This window comes from Triticum urartu, chromosome 3A (assembly GCF_056163025.1).
Source record: "Triticum urartu cultivar PI428250 chromosome 3A, HENAU_Tu73, whole genome shotgun sequence".
Classification (NCBI taxonomy): domain Eukaryota; kingdom Viridiplantae; phylum Streptophyta; class Magnoliopsida; order Poales; family Poaceae; genus Triticum; species Triticum urartu.
The window spans coordinates 109,618,792-109,636,250 of record NC_141875.1 but is presented as its reverse complement, the minus strand read 5'-3'; positions in this window follow the sequence as shown (position 1 = coordinate 109,636,250).

Here is a 17,459-nt window from a genome sequence, read left to right as displayed (position 1 = left end):
GAAGAGATTGATCCTGCGTGGATCCGACGCTTGTTACCTTTGAAGACTGTGCTTCTTCCAGAAAGTTAGGTGTCACGGTCCAGAGCATCCAAGAGGAATTGTGGATCGCCGAGTGACCGAGTTTGTGAAGGTTTGGAAGTCGCCTGAAGACTTACCACGAGTGATTGGACGAGGTCTGTGTGACCTTAGTTCAAGGAGAATACGGTGAGGACTGGGTGTCCTGAGCTGCGTGTTCAGGGCTGGGTGTCCGGGGCTGTGTGTCCTCGAGTTTAAATACTTAACCGCTCCAACCAGACGTACAACTGAGACAGCAGTTGGAACTGGTCTACCAAATCATTGTCTTTACCAAGCTTACTGGTTCTATTGCCTCAACTCTTTCATTTCCTCATAACTGTGTTGCGTGTCTGTTCATATCTGTGTTTGAAGACTTTGACTGAAGACTTTCTCAGTTTCCTCAGTTCAATTTCTTCAGTCTGTTTGTCTTCTTCTTGAGTTATCCTGTGATTACGCTTCCTGTACTCTGTGTCAGTGTTCATTTCATCATGATGACTATGCTTGTATTCTGTTATGTTTACTTTTGAGTACTTATTCCGCTGCTAGTAGTTGTTCACTAAGGAATTTCCTCACTGACAAATTCCTCAGTGAAGAATTTCATAAAAATCACCTATTCACCCCCCCTCTAGTCGATATAACGCACTTTCATGTTGCAGCATTCTTTACAGACTATCCTATTTAGGCAGATTGCTGTTATGTTTGCATTGTTTGCATATGTTTGCTCCTTTAATGATTCTATTTGAGGATAGGACTATTAAATATGTAGAGGCATTCAGTATTCAATGTTGAATAATAATTTTAGTGATTTGCTACAGTAGAGTATGATAAGGTTTTTGCAATGGTTTATACTAACTTATCTCATGAGTCCTTCTCGAGTTTTGTGTGGATGAAGCTTTTGAGATTTAGGGAGACCGTGATATGAGAGGAATTAAGGAGACACAAAAGCTAAATCTTGGGGATGCCCAAGGCACCCCAAGATAATATTTCAAGAAGTCTCAAGCGTCTAAGCTTGGGGATGCCCCGGTTGGCATCCCACCTTCCTTCTTCAACAATTATCGGTTAGTTTCGGTTGATCCTAAGTTTTTGCTTCTTCACATGATGTTTGTTATTCTTAGATGTCATTTTATTTTGCTTTGCTTGCTGTTTGAATAGAGTACCAAGATCTTAAATTATTGAATGTTAGAGAGTCTTCACATAGCTAAATAATTATTTAACTACTCATTGATCTTCACTTAAATCTTTCGGAATAGTTTGTCATTTGCTCTAGTGCTTCACTTATACCTTTTAGAGCATGGTGGTAGTTTTATTTTGAAGAAATAGATGAACTCTCATGCTTCACTTATATTATTTTGAGAGACTTAAATAGCTTGGTAATGTGCTTAAAAATCCTAATATGCTAGGTATTCAAGAATAACAAAATTCTCTTATGAGTGTGTTGAATACTATGAGAAGTTTGATACTTGATAATTGTTTTGAGATATGGAGGTGATAATATTAAAGTCATGCTAGTTGAGTAGTTGTGAATTTAAAGAATACTTGTGTTAAAGTTTGTGATTCCCGTATCATGCACGTATGGTGAACCGTTATGTGACGAAGTCGGAGCATGATTTATTTATTGATTGTCTTCCTTATGAGTGGCGGTCGGGGACGAGCGATGGTCTTTTCCTACCAATCTATCCCCCTAGGAGCATGCGCGTAATACTTTGCTTTGATAACTTCTATATTTTTGCAATAAGTATATGAGTTCTTTATGACTAATGTTCAGTCCATGGATTATACGCACTCTCACACTTCCACCTTTGCTAGCCTCTCTAATACCGCACACCTTTCGCCGGTATCATACACCTACCATATACCTTCCTCAAAACAGCCACCATACCTACCTACTATGGCATTTTCATAGCCATCCCGAGATATATTGCCATGCAACTTTCCACCATCTAGTTCATCATGACACATTCATCATTGTCATATTGCTTAGCATGATCATGTAGTTGACATAGTATTTGTGGCAAAGCCACCATTCATAATTTCTTCATACTTGTCACTCTTGATTCATTGCATATCCCGGTACACCGCGGAGGCATCCATATAGAGTCATACATTGTTTTAGAATCGAGTTGTAATCATTGAGTTGTAAATAAATAAAAGTGTGATGATCATCATTCAATAGAGCATTGTCGCAAGAAAAAAAGAGAGAAAGGCCAAAAAAAGAAGGCCCAAAAAAAGAGAGAAAATAAATAAAAAGGGGAAATGCTACTATCCTTTTTCCACACTTGTGCTTCAAAGTAGCACCATGATATAGCGAGTCTCATATATTGTGCTTCAAAGTAGCACCATGTTCTCCATATAGAGAGTCTCATATGTTGTCACTTTCATATACTAGTGGGAATTTTACATTATAGAACTTGGCTTGTATATTCCAATGATGGGCTTCCTCAAAAATTGCCCTAGGTCTTCGTGAGCAAGCAAGTTGGATGCACACCCACTAGTTTCTTTTGTTGAGCTTTCATGCATTTATAGCTCTAGTGCATCCATTGCATGGCAATCCCTACTCACTCACATTGATATCTATTGATGGGCATCTCCATAGCCCGTTGATATGCCTAGTTGATGTGAGACTATCTTCCCCTCCTTTTTGTCTTCTCCACAACCACCATTCTATTCCGCCTATAGTGCTATATCCATGGCTCACGCTCATGTATTGCGTGAAGATGGAAAAAGTTTTGAAAAAGTTAGAGTATGAAACAATTCATTGGCTTGTCATCGGGGTTGTGCATGATTTAAATACTTTGTGTGGTGAAGATGGAGCATAGCCAGACTATATGATTTTGTAGGGATAACTTTCTTTGGCCATGTTATTTTGAGAAGACATAATTGCTTTGTTAGTATGCTTGAAGTATTATTATTTTTATGTCAATATAAACTTTTGTCTTGAATCTTTCTAATCTGAATATTCATGCCACAATTAAGAAGAATTACATTGAAATTATGCCAACGAGCATTCCACATCAAAAATTATCTTTTTTATCATTTACCTACTCGAGGACGAGCAGGAATTAAGCTTGGGGATGCTTGATACGTCTCCAACGTATATATAATTTTTGATTGCTCCATGCTATATTATCTACTGTTTTGGGCAATATCGGGCTTTATTATCCACTTCTATATTACTTTCGGGTCTAACCTATTAACCGGAGGTCCATCCCAGATTTGTTGTTTTATGCCTATTTCAGACGGAGTCGAAACGGAACGAAATCAACTAGAGAAGTTATTTTTGGAACAAAAGCCACCCAATGGACTTGGACCCCATGTCAAGGAAGGAACGAGGTGGTCATGAGGGTGGGGGCGCCCCCCCTAGGGCGTGCCCCCTGTCTCGCCGGGCCCTCGTGGCTCCCTTGACGTGCTTCTTCTGCCTATATAACTCCATATACCCTAAAACTTTCAGAATGCATAATAGATCGGGAGTTCCGCCGCCAGAAGCCTCCGTAGCCACCGAAAGCCAATCTAGACCCGTTCCGGCGCCCTACCGGTGGGGGCAATCCTTCTCCGGTGGCCATCTTCATCATCCTGGTGCTCTCCATGACGAGGAGGGAGTAGTTCTTCCTCGGGGCTGAGGGTGTGTACCAGTAGCTATGTGTTTGATCTCTCTCTCTCTCTCTCTCTCTCTCTCGTGTTCTTGAGATGATACGATCTTGATGTATCGCGAGCTTTGCTATTATAGTTGGATCTTATGTTTCTCCTCCCCCTCTACTCTCTTGTAATGAATTGAGTTTCCCCTTTGAAGTTATCTTATCGGATTGAGTCTTTAAAGATTTGAGAACACTTGATGTATGTCTTGCCATGGATATCTGTGGTGACAATGGGATATCACGTGATTCACTTCATGTATGTTTTGGTGATCAACTTGCGGGTTCCGCCCATGAACCTATGCATAGGGGTTGGCACACGTTTTCGTCATGATTCTCCGGTAGAACTTTGGGGCACTCTTTGAGGTCCTTTGTGTTGGTTGAATAGATAAATCTGAGATTGTGTGATGCATATCGTATAATCATACCCACGGATACTTGAGGTGACATTGGAGTATCTAGGTGACATTAGGGTTTTGGTTGATTTGTGTCTTAATGTGTTATGCTAGTATGAACTCTAGGGTTGTTTGTGACACTTATAGGAATAGCCCAACAGATTGATTGGAAAGAATAACTTTGAGGTATTTTTGTACCCTACCATAATCTTTTCGTTCGTTCTCCACTATTAGTGACTTTGGAGTGACTCTTTGTTGCATGTTGAGGGATAGTTATGTGATCCAATTATGTTAGTATTGTTGAGGGAACTTACACTAGCGAAAGTATGAACCCTAGGCCTTGTTTACCATCATTGCAATACCATTTACGCTCACTTTTATCACTTGCTACCTTGCTGTTTTTATTATTTCAGATTACAAAAACTATTATCTGCTATCCATATTGCACTTGTATCACCATCTCTTCGCCGAACTAGTGCACCTATACAATTTACCATTGTATTGGGTGTGTTGGGGACACAAGAGACTCTTTGTTATTTGGTTGCAGGGTTGCTTGAGAGAGGCCATCTTCATCCTATGCCTCCTACGGATTGATAAACCTTAGGTCATCCACTTGAGGGAAATTTGCTACTGTCCTACAAACCTCTGCACTTGGAGGCCCAACAACGTCTACAAGAAGAAGGTTGTGTAGTAGACATCAGTGGGCCTCAGCAGCAACCGCACCGCGGCCCAAGTAAGTAATCCCCTAGCCGAACACACCGTATTTTTATTTATCATGACATCATTCAGAAGAATCGCTCTTTGACCAGGACTGGATAACAAAGGCGAAGATGATCCGGTGTTCGGCCCCCCTTCCTGAAGGCTTGGACAATCCGGTGCTGGAAAAGATGCTCGAGCCAGCACCTCGCTCGATGCCCTCAAAGGAAGATGAAGGGGGGAATAAAGAGGGTGAAAGCGGGCCTCCACCGCTACCTATTCCAACCGAGGGAATGAGCGCCTCCGTGAGTGAGGATAACCAAGGGGAAGAATCTGACATTCTCTCGCCCCGGGGAAGGAAGAGGACTACCTCTGAAGATTCAGAAACCAAGGTTTCCAAACGGGAGAAGAAATCTCCACCAGAGGGTCCTGCCTCAGAGGGTGCTCTTGCCACACAAAGTCCGCGCGGGGATCAGCCCTCTAACGAGCTGTAAGTAATCAAAAAGTACTTAATAGTGAAGATATACTACCTTACCTCTGAGGAAAATAACCGAAGCATTTATCTTCTTCCGGAGAAGATGGAGAGCAAAACGCCTCCCCCGGACTCCCCAGCTCGAGAAGCGGGCGACCTTGAAGTGTCGTCACGGAGCGTTTCTCCTGATCCGGCAAGGCTAGAAGGTAATCCTATGGCCACCCGAAGTCCCCAGTATCCGGCTCTTGAAGAGAGCGATCAAAAGAGTCCGGCACCATCTGGTATGCGATCGGACATACTGAAGGATCTGCTAGAGCGAGCGACTATCTCATAAGAGCACCGTACATTGATGGGTACAGTGATTGAAAGGATTTCGTCCACCGAAAGCAGGTTGCATGAAGCCTTTATGAGTCTACTGACGGGCTTTGAGGTACGTAAAATGATATACATTTTTTATAGTACCGCACCTTTTTAGGTGTGCCCTGTGTAGATAGTAGCCCCTGAGACTCTATTTGTCGTCGGGAACGGCGGCAAACAAAGGATCGTAGTCCCAGGTAATAACCAGGCCGCCGTTATGTGCAGGTGGTTGAAGCTCTGGTGGCTAGCCGGACTGATGGTTTTGTCGAACTAAAGTGGTAACTGGATGCGGCAGATGCTGACATCGAGCTTGTTAACAAGCGGCTTGACGAGGCACAGGGTAGGTGATTTTACTAGTAAATGTCACATAATAAGAGCAGCATGATGCCAGTATCTTTATTATGTTGTGACTGTAGATGGAGCTGCCACCGTGGAGACCCTTCGGGCGGAGCTTGCCCGAGCCAAGGAGCAAGCAAGGAGTAGTAATGCAGCTGCTTTAAAGGCGGCCGAAGAGTTAAGAGCCGAGAAGGCCGCGCATAACGAGAGCCAAGAAAAAATGGCCAAGATGGCTGTAAAGTTAAAAGATACTGCCGACCGCTGCCAGCTTCTTGAAGAAGCAAACCGGGCGAAGGTGATGGACCTGGAAAAGGCCACGATGGCGACAAAGACACCCGCTCTGCAATGAGAGCGAAGAAGGAGGAACTGCGTGGAGCCAGGGATATTGTGGCTAGGAAGCCCTTTATGCTGCGGAGAAAGTTTGGAGATCCTCGGTATGCCCCTCTGGATCGGCTATGGAGTTTGGCAGACGCATATCTAGACTTGGCGGCGAGTGCTGTCGATGCGGCCGAATACTTCTGAGATCAAACAGATCGTGAAGTGGACAAGCTATTCTGGTCGCAATTTAATGTTCCAGAGCGTCCGCTTCCATTGACTGATCAGCTTGTCGAATGGGCCGAGCTGAATAGATTGTCCAGACTCGCCATGAGGTCTGTTGTGGATCATCTGTGGCCGGAAAGGCCAAAGTCGAATAGCTATTTCATCTTGGTGCAGCAGTTCCTTGGTGCGGTGCCGCGCATTAATGCGATGAAGAGGTCGGCGTGCATAGAAGGCTCGCGGATGGCCCTTGCCCGTGTCAAAACATACTGGGCAGAGATGGATGCCACCACTGTTGCAGCGCAGGGTTCGGCCATAAGCCGAGTGGCTGCCGAGCACTATTTTGAAGAAGTTCTCGAAGGCGCTCGTTCGATAGAGGCCCAGTGCTCGAAGAATATTATGTTTGAGTGACATGTATTCCCATTTTAAAAACTATGTTTTATTAAATTTATCAAGGCTGTATTTGTACTTTTGCCTGAAAGTATTATGATGCCTCCTGTGCGGCCGTTTATGTATATATGTATATAACCTGAAAGATTGGGGTCGTCGGCTTCAGCCCCCACGCATATAATGCAGGGGTGTTCGCAGAAGACGCGTGTTCACACTTGATCCAACGTCTTGGTCCATTAAGGAGGTGATAGCGCAGTGAACTAGGCAACCGGACTATAATGCTTTAACACTTTCACTTAGTCAGAGGAGTTTGACAGTGGGGCTACTATATAGCCCCTGGTGGCTCCGCACTCATCAGAATTCGGGGTCTGTACATGCCTAGCCGGGAAACGGCCCTTCGTTAAGGCGGAGGAATCCTGAAGATTCCAGTAGGTCATCGAGTGGTTGACCAGTCTCACACTATATCATGACAGTCAGTTTTTGGCTTTCTCTACTGAGGTGCTCGTCCGGATGAACCAGGGCACAATCGCAGTAGTTCTCCTGGTGCCGCCTTAGCCGATAGAGCGGAATGTAAGGCAGCAAAACACAGGAGCCGGGAAAACCCAACATTTGACCAAAGACATGATTCGGAGCTGATGCATATAAGGCCAAACTCGCGATGCCGAACACTCCCTAAGGTATTCGGTCTTTATGGTGTAAACCAGGCCTAAACAGTGCCCTTTGTAATAAGCCCCTGGTGTCCAGGTACGTGCATTTATTCTGACGTGGCCACATGACAAGATGTCAGCATCCTTCTCAATTGTACTGAGAATCTGAGGGATGTGTATCAACAAGAGACAGTAAAAAAGGTTTACGCAGGGTCTTAATCTAAAAGGAATCCTTGGAATGGGTCCCTGCTGCACGTCTTCGCCTGTCTCTCCATTGTGCCGTATCTTGGACGGGTGTAGCACGATGGTCATCTGTAAAAGAGAGGAACTTAGTTGAAAAGTTGTCGTGCAAAAAGGTAGGTTATACTAAAGAAACCATGTACAATTCAAGATAAGTAAAATTGAGCCTAATTGCCACGTGTTTGCGCGCGTTGAGACCCTTGTATTGTAATAGGGGTGTGGCCATCAAACCTGTATTAATTACATATAGCTGCGCCGGACTCGTCTAACCGCGTCTGTGGTCTTAACGACCTGTCAAATGCTTTAGTTGGTGAGGCCATTTAGTGTGCGGCTGCCAAGGCAGCCGCACTGTCTTCGGCGCGCAAGGAGCGCTCCATATTTCCATGTACTGTAATGACACCGCGTGGACCGGGAATCTTAAGCATGAGGGAAGCGTAATGTGGAATTGCGTTAAAGCAAGCAAAAGCTTCGCGTCCGAGTAGTGCTTGATAGCCACTTTGGAACGGAGTGATGTGGAAGGTTAAATTTTCGCTACGGAAGTTATCGGGCAAACTGAATATAACCCCTAGTAGCAGGGAGCCCGCGCAATGAGCCTCTGGGCCTGGCGTTACTCCTTTAAAGGTAGTATTGCTATGGCTTATTTTTGTTGGGTCTATCGCCATTTTGCGGACTGTGTCCTGATATATCAGGTTTAAACTGCTGCCGCCGTCCATCAGGACTCGTGTGAAGTGATATCCATCAATTATTGGATCTAATACCAAGGCATCCCATCCTGCACGCCGGATACTTGCCGAGTAATCCCGATGGTCAAAGGTGATCGGTTGGGACGACCAGTGGCAGAACTCCGCAGTGGTAGGCCCTGGGGCATGTTTCTCTAGGGGTGCCGTTTTGTTTCTCCCCTTTATCACGTGTAACACGTTGACTATTTTGACTTCTGGTTGGAATTTCTTCTGTTCCCAGTGCTTTGCTTGCGAGGCTCGTCCTCGTCTTCGCTTGGTGTATCCTTCCCCTTATGTTCAGCGTTGAGCTTGCCGGACTGCTTGAAGACCCAACATTCTCTACGGGTATGATTTGCAGGTTTACCGAGGGTGCTATGGATCTGACATATTTGGTCTAGAATTTTGTTTAAGCTGGACAGTTCGTCTCTGTTGCCTCTGGAGGGAGGCTTTTGCTGACCTGGCCGCGAGCTTCTGAATCCTGCGTTTACCGCCATGCTCTTCGGGCTGTCTTCTTTATTCCGGCACTTATTTTTGCGGCGTCGTGATTTCCCGTTTCCATCTCTGACTACGGATGTACTTGGGTCGCTGGTGCTGCATCGGGCTAGCCAGCTGTCCTTGCCCACGCAAAAGTGGGTCATGAGGCTTGTTAATGCTGCCATTGTTCTCAGCTTTTCTTGGCCGAGGTGTCTGGCAAGCCATTCGTCTCGAACGCTGTGCTTGAAAGCTGCTAAGGCTTCGGCGTCCGGACAGTCGACTATTTGGTTCTTTTTAGTAAGAAACCTGTTCCAAAGCTTTCGGGCTAACTCTAGTGGTTGTTGAGTTATATGACTCAAATCGTCTGCATCCGGTGGTCGAACATAAGTCCCTTAAAAATTTGCCCGAAAAGCATCTTCGAGCTCTTCCGAGCTTCCAATGGAGCTTTCGGGGAGGCTTTTAAGCGAATGCCGAGCTGGCCCTTTGAGCTTGAGGGGTAAGTACTTGATGGCATGGAGATCGTCTCCTCGAGCCATGTGGATATGGAGGATATAGTCCTCAATCCAGACCCTAGGGTTTGTTGTTCCGTCGTATGCCTCTATGTTTACGGGATTGAATCCCTCTGGAAATTCATGGTCCAGTACCTCATCGGTGAAACACACGGGGTGTGCGGCACCCCTGTATTTGTGTGTACCGTGATGTTCAGATGTTTGTTGTGTTGTATTGCATACTGGAGCGCGCTTGCATGGCCCGTATATGGATCTGGTTGCGCCGCCCTTCTGATGCGAGCCTTCGCGTGGATCGCATACTGGCTTGTGTGCGGCGTATGTTGCCACTCTATGTTGGTCATGAGGTCATCTATCCGGCAAGATGGCCATTTTAATTTTTGGTTGCGGGGGATCTAAGGCCTCCTCATCGAATTCAGGTAACAACTTTCGCTTCGGGTAGCTCTTGGTGTGGCGATTACTGCCGTACTTCCTGCAGTGTTGGGTACTTCACTCCATCTAATTCTGAGTGTGTCTTGCGCAGCTTTGAGCCTTTGCTTCTGCTTTTTCAGACTTCTCGTGGTGGCAACAAGCCTTTGATGGGCATTCTGTTGCTCCGGGCGTCTGTCCGGTGTGATGTCGTCCGGACTGTTATCTTCGATGGAGTCGGGTTGTTCGGTTTGATTATCCGTGTTGCCGTGGTCAGGCAATGGTTCACCCTGCTCTAATGCTGGGTCTATATGATCGTTGTTTCTGCCGAGGCGGGATTTGGACCAGCGCTTACGCCGCCGCTTTGACTGCTTCTCGAGGGAACAACCCTTCGCTGCGTCCTTCCGTTCCTCGTCGTCGTCTTCTTTGGGTGTGTCCACCATGTATACGTCATGTGATGAAGTGGGCGTCTAGTGCCTTGTGGGCAGTTGTTCCTGTTCGTCTCCCGCATCATCGTCCATACCGTCGATGTCTTCGGAGTCGAAGTCGAGCATGTCGGTTAAGTTGTCGATAGTGGCTACTAAGTGGGTGGTGGGTGGGCGGTGAATTTCTTCATCATCCGCATCCCAATCCTGCCGGCATAGTTCGGCCAGGATTCTCCTGACAAGGAGAGAGACCTTAGTGAGTTCAGTGTGTCGCCAAGGGCGAGTGCTGAAAAATATCCGTAGAGGTAAACTCCATGATCGGTGCCCAATCGGATTCGATAGGCACGGGCGCAGGCGGTTCGGAGTCCGTGGCCAGGGAGGAATCTGGTAGTCCGGCGTCACGGCTCTCATGAAGGGTAAGGTCGATACTCGGCTCGATCGCCGATGAGAGTGCAGCCTCCGTGGCGGGGTCTATCCACCCGTTCATGGATGGCACAATTGGCTCCGAATTGAGGGCCGGAGTAGTCGCCGGTGCGATCTCCAGAACACTGTCCGATGGTAGAGCTAAATCATGCTCATCGAGACCGTGTAGCGCACCCGGGAGGGGCTCGAATCTGTCGAAGATCAAGTCTCCGCAGATATCGGCCGTGTAGTTTAAGCTTCCAAACCTGACCTGGTGGCCAGGGGTGTAAATTTCGATCTACTCCAGATGGCCAAGCGAGTTGGCCCGCAATGCGAAGCCGCCGAATACAAAGATCTGTCCGGGGAGAAAAATCTCACCCTGGACTGCATCGCTATCGATGATCGAAGGAGCCATCAAGCCTAACGGCGACGACACAGAGGAACTCTCAATGAAAGCACCAATGTCGGTGTCAAAACCAGCAAATCTCGGGTAGGGGGTCCCAAACTATGCGTCTAAGGCGGATGGTAACAGGAGGCAGGGGACACGATGTTTTACCCAGGTTCGGGCCCTCTTGATCGAGGTAAAACCCTATGTCCTGCTTGATTAATCTTGATAATATGAGTAGTACAACAGTTGATCTACCACAAGATCGGAGAGGCTAAACCCTAGAAGCTAGCCTATGGTATGATTTTATGTTGTCCTACGGACTAAAACCCTCCAGTTTATATAGACACCGGAGGGGGCTAGGGTTACACAAGGTCGGTTACAAAGGAGGAGATATACATATCCGTATTGCTTAGCTTGCCTTCCACGCCAAGTAGAGTCCCATCCGGACACGGGAGGAAGTCTTCAATCTTGTTTCTTCATAGTCCAACAGTCCGGCCAATGGATATAGTCTGGCTGTCCGGAGACCCCCTAATCGAGGACTCCCTAAAAGCCAAAGCTTGGGGATGCCCCGAAAGGCATCCCCTCTTTCGCGTACTTCTATCGGTAACTTTACTTGGAGCTATATTTCTATTCACCACATGATATGTGTTCTGCTTGGAGCGTCTTTTATGATTTGAGTCTTTGCTTGTTAGTCTACCACAATCATCCTTGCTGTACACACCTTTTGAGAGAGCCATACATAATTTGGAATTTGATAGAATACTCTATGTGCTTCACTTATATCTTTTGAACTTTATAGTTTTTCTCTAGTGCTTCACTTATATCTTTTAGAGCACGGTGGTGGATTTATTTTATAGAAACTATTGATCTCTCATGCTTCACTTAGATTATTTTGAGAGTCTTAATAGCATGGTAATTTGCTTAAAATCCTAATATGCTTGGTATGCAAGATTAATAGTAAAACTTTCTTATGTGTGTGTTGAATACTAAGAAAAGTTTGATGCTTGATGATTGTTTTTGAGATATGGAGGTAATAATATCAAAGTCATGCTAGTTGAGTAGTTGTGAAATTGAGGAATACTTGTGTTGTAGTTTGCAAGTCTCGTAGCATGCACGTATGGTAAACGTTATGCAACAAATTTGAAACATGAGGTGTTATTTGATTGTCTTCCTTATGAGTGGCGGTCGGGGATGAGCGATGGTCTTTTCCTACCAATCTATCCCCCTAGGAGCATGCGCGTAGTGCCGAGGTTTTTGATGACTTGTAGATTTTTGCAATAAGTATGTGAGTTCTTTATGACTAATGTTGAGTCCATGGATTATACGCACTCTCACCCTTCCATCCTTGCTAGCCTCTTCGGTACCGTGCATTGCCCTTTCTCATATTGAGAGTTGGCGCAAACTTCGTCGGTGCATCCAAACCCCATGATATGATACGCTCTTTCACACATAAACCTCCTTATATCTTCCTCAAAACAGCCACCATACCTACCTATTATGGCATTTCCCTAGCCATTCCGAGATATATTGCCATGCAACTTTCCATCATCATGACACATTCATCATTGTCATATTTCTTAGCATGATCATGTAGTTGACATAGTATTTGTGGCAAAGCCACCGTTCATAATTCTTTCACACATGTCACTCTTGATTCATTGCATATCCCGGTACACCGCCGGAGGCATTCATATAGAGTCATCTTTGTTCTAGTATCGAGTTGTAATCATTGAGTTGTAAATAAATAGAAGTGTGATGATCATCATTATTAGAGCATTGTCCCAAGTGAGAAATAAAAAAAGAGAACGGCCATAAAAAAAGAGAAGCCCCCCCCCCTCCAAAAAAAGAAAGGCCATAAAAAAATAAAAAGCCCAAAAAAATGAGAGAAAAAGAGAGAAGGGACAATGTTACTATCCTTTTACCACACTTGTGCTTCAAAGTAGCACCATGGTCTTCATAATAGAGAGTCTCTCATGTTATCACTTTCATATACTAGTGGGAATTTTTCATTATAGAACTTGGCTTGTATATTCCAACAATGGGCCTCCTCAAGTGCCCTAGGTCTTCGTGAGCAAGCAAGTTGGATGCACACCCACTAGTTTCTTTTGTTGAGCTTTCATACATTTATAGCTCTAGGGCATCTGTTGCATGGCAATTCCTACTCCTTGCATTAACATCAATCAGTGGGCATCTCCATAGCCCATTGATTAGCCTCGTTGATGTGAGACTTTCTCCTTTTTTGTCTTCTCCACATAACCCCCTCATTATATTCTATTCCACCCATAGTGCTATGTCCATGGCTCGCGCTCATATATTGCGTGAAAGTTTATAGGTTTGAGATTACTAAAGTATGAAACAATTGCTTGGCTTGTCATCGGGGTTGTGCATGATGAGAGCATTCTTGTGTGACTAAAATGAAGCATGACTAAACTATATGATTTTGTAGGGATGACCTTTCTTTGGCCATGTTATTTTGAGAAGACATAATTGCTTAGTTAGTATGCTTGAAGTATTATCATTTTCATGTCATTATGAACTTTTGTCTTGAATCTTTCGGATCTGAATATTCATACCACAATTAAGAAGAATTACATTATAATTATGCCAAGTAGCACTCCACATCAAAAATTCTGTTTTTTATCATTTACCTACTCGAGGACGAGCAGGAATTAAGCTTGGGGATGCTTGATACGTCTCCAACGTATCTATAATTTTTGATTGCTCCATGCTATATTATCTACTGTTTTGGACTATATTGGGATTTATTTTCCACTTTTATATTATTTTTGGGACTAACCTATTAACCGGAGGCCCAGCCCAGAATTGTTATTTTTTTGCCTATTTCAGTGTTTCGGAGAAACAAAATATCAAACAGAGTCCAAACGGAATGAAATCTTCGGAAACGTGATTTTCTCATCAGATAAGACCCAGGAGACTTGGACCCTCCGTCAAGAAAGCCACGAGGCGGTCACGAGGGTGGAGGGCGCCCCCCTAGGGCGTGCCCCCCTGCCTCGTGGGCCCCTCGAAGCTCCACCGACGTGCTTCTTCCTCCTATATATATTCACGTAACCCCAAACGATCGGGGACGGAGCCAAAAACCTAATTCCACCGCCGCAACTTTCTGTATCCACGAGATCCCATCTTGGGGCCTGTTCCGGAGCTCCGTTGGAGGGGGCATCGATCATGGAGGGCTTCTACATCATCATCCAAGCCTCTCCGATGAAGTGTGAGTAGTTTACTTCAGACCTACGGGTCCATAGTTAGTAGCTAGATGGCTTCTTCTCTCTTTTTGGATCTCAATACAATGTTCTCCCCCTCTCTTGTGGAGATCTATTCGATGTAATCTTCTATTTGCGGTGTGTTTGTTGAGACTGATGAATTGTGGGTTTATGATCAAGTCTATCTATGAATAATATTTGAATCTTCTCTGAGTTCTTTTATGTATGATTGGTTATCTTTGCAAGTCTCTTCGTATTATCAGTTTGGTTTGGCCTACTAGATTGGTTGTTCTTGCCATGGGAGAAGTGCTTAGCTTTGGGTTCGATCTTGTGGTGTCCTTTCCCAGTGACAGAAGAGGCAGCAAGGCACGTATTGTATTGTTGCCATCGAGGATAACAAGATGGGGTTTTTATCATATTGCATGAAACTATCCCTCTACATCATGTCATCTTGCTTAAGGCGTTACTCTATTTTTAACTTAATACTCTAGATGCATGCTAGATAGCGGTCGATGAGTGGAGTAATAGTAGTAGATGCAGGCAGGAGTCGGTCTACTTGTGTCGGACGTGATGCCTATATACATGATCATACCTAGATATTATCATAACTATGCTCAATTCTACTCAATTGCTCAACAGTAATTTGTTCACCCACCGTAGAATACTTATGCTCTTGAGAGAAGCCACTAGTGAAACCTATGGCCCCCGGGTCTCTTTCTCATTATATCAATCTCCATCACTTTATTATTGCTTTGCTTTTACTTTGCCTTTTACTTTTTACTTTGCATCTCTATACCAAAAATACCAAAAATATTATTTATCATCTCTATCAGATCTCACTTTCGTAAGTGACCGTGAAGGGATTGAAAACCCCTAAGCGGGTTGGTTGCGTTGAGCTATTGTTTTTGTGTAGGTATAAGGGACTTGAGCGTAGCCTCCTACTGGATTGATACCTTGGTTCTCAAAAACTGAGGGAAATACTTACACTAGTTTGCTGCATCATCCTCTCCTCTTCAGGGAAATCCAACGCAGTGCTCAAGAGGTAGCAATGGGCTCTAAAGCCTCGTTGTCGAATTCAGGCAGCAGCTTGCGCTTTGGATAGCTCTTTGCGTGGCGACTTCCGCCGTAGTTTTCTTCAGTGCCAAGCACTTTGTTCCATCTGCTGTTGAGCGTATTCTGTGCGGCCTTAAGCCTTTGCTTCTACTTCTTCAGGCTCCTCGTGGTGGCAATAAGCCTTCTATGGAGGTTCTCTTGTTCCAAGTGCCTTTCCGGGATGATGTGTGCATCGTCGTCCGGACTGTTCTCCTCTCCGAAGATAGGTTGATGAGCTTTACCCTCGGCATCGCCGTGATTGGACAACGGCTCTGTGCTATATTCACCGTCCGCTGGCTCATCCTGCTCCATCGCTGGGTCCATGTGGTCATCGTTTCCTTTGGAGTCGACCGGGGTATTATTCTTTCTTGCGCTGTTATCGTTGTTTTTGCTGAGGCGGAATTTGGAGCGGCGCCTACGTCGTCACTTTGGTTACTTCTCAAGGGGACTATCCTTCGCTGCATCCTCCCATTTCTCGTCGTTGTTTTCTTTGGGTGTATCCACCATGTATATATCGTGTGATGAAGTGGTTGTCCAGCGCCCTGTGGGCGGTGGTTCCTGTTCCTCTCCTGCATCGTCGTCCATACCGTCGATGTCTTCGGAGTCGAAATCAAGCATGTCGGTTAAGTCGTCGACAGTGGCTATTAAGTAGGTGGTGGGTGGGGAACGAATTCCTTCGTCGTCCGCTTCCCACTCGAGCCGGACATAGTTCGGACAAGGGTCTCCTGACAAGGAGAGAGACCTCAATGAATTTAGCATGTCGCCCAAGGGCGAGTGCTGAAAGATATCCGCGGAGGTAAACTCCATGATCGGTGCCCAATCAGATTCGATAGGCACGAACGCAAGCGGTTCGGAGCCTGTGGTCGGGGACGAATCTAAGGGTCCGATGACTCAGGCCTCATAGGAGGTGAAGTTAGTATTTGGCTCTATCGCCGCTGAGTGTGCGGCATCCATGGCGGGGTCCATCCACCCGTCCTTGGACGGCACGATCTGCCCTAGATTGAGGGACGGAGTAACCGCAGGTGTGATCTCCTGAAAACCGTCCGACAGCAGAGCTAAGTCATGCTTGTCGTGACTGTGTGGCGCACCTGACATGGGCTCGAATCCGTCAAAGATAAGGTCTCTACGGATGTCGGCAGTATAGTTCAAGCTTCCAAACCTGACCTGATGGCCAGGGGCGTAGCTCTCGATCTGCTCTAGATGGCCAAGCGAGTTGGCCCGCAGTACGAAGCCGCTGAATATGAAGATATGTCTGGGGAGAAAAACCTCATCCTGGATCGCATCGTTGCCGATGATCGAAGGAGCCATCAAGCCTTTATTGTGACGACACAGTGGAACTCTCAATGAAAGCACCAATGTTGGTGTCAAAACCGGCGGATCTCGGGTAGGGGGTCCCGAACTGTGCGTCCAAGGCTGATGGTAACTGGAAGCGGGGGATGCAATGTTTACCCTAGTTCGGGCCCTCTCGATGGAGGTAATACCCTACTTCCTGCTTGATTGATCTTGATGATATGAGTATTACAAGAGTTGATCTACCACGAGATCATAGAGGCTAAACCCTAGAAGCTAGCCTATGGTTATGATTGTTCTTGTCCTACGGACTAAACCCTCCGATTTATATAGACACCGGAGGGGTCTAGGGTTACACAGAGTCGGTTATAGAGAAGGAGATCTACATATCCGAATCTCCAAGATTGCCTTCCACGCAAAGGAGAGTCCCACCCGGACACGGGACGAAGCCTTCAATATTGTATCTTCATAGTCCAATAGTCCGACCAAAGTATATAGTCCAGCTTTCCGAGGACCCCCTAATCCAGGACTTCCTCAACGTCCGAGGGGGCTTTGACGACTGCCCGGTCCGCGTGGTCGCTTTTTCACGGATGCTTGCTAGGTCGTGAGTATGCTTGGATCGCCTTTCCCTACGGCGAGGTGAGTCGACCTCTTCTTCATCACTTGGGTCATCACTCTCCTCGTCCTCCTCTTCGTCAGAGTGCCACTCACCGCTCTCGCCTCCCCCTCTGGATCCTGCTCCTGCTCCCCGTTGGGAATCGAGTACATCTCAGTAAGGGACTGA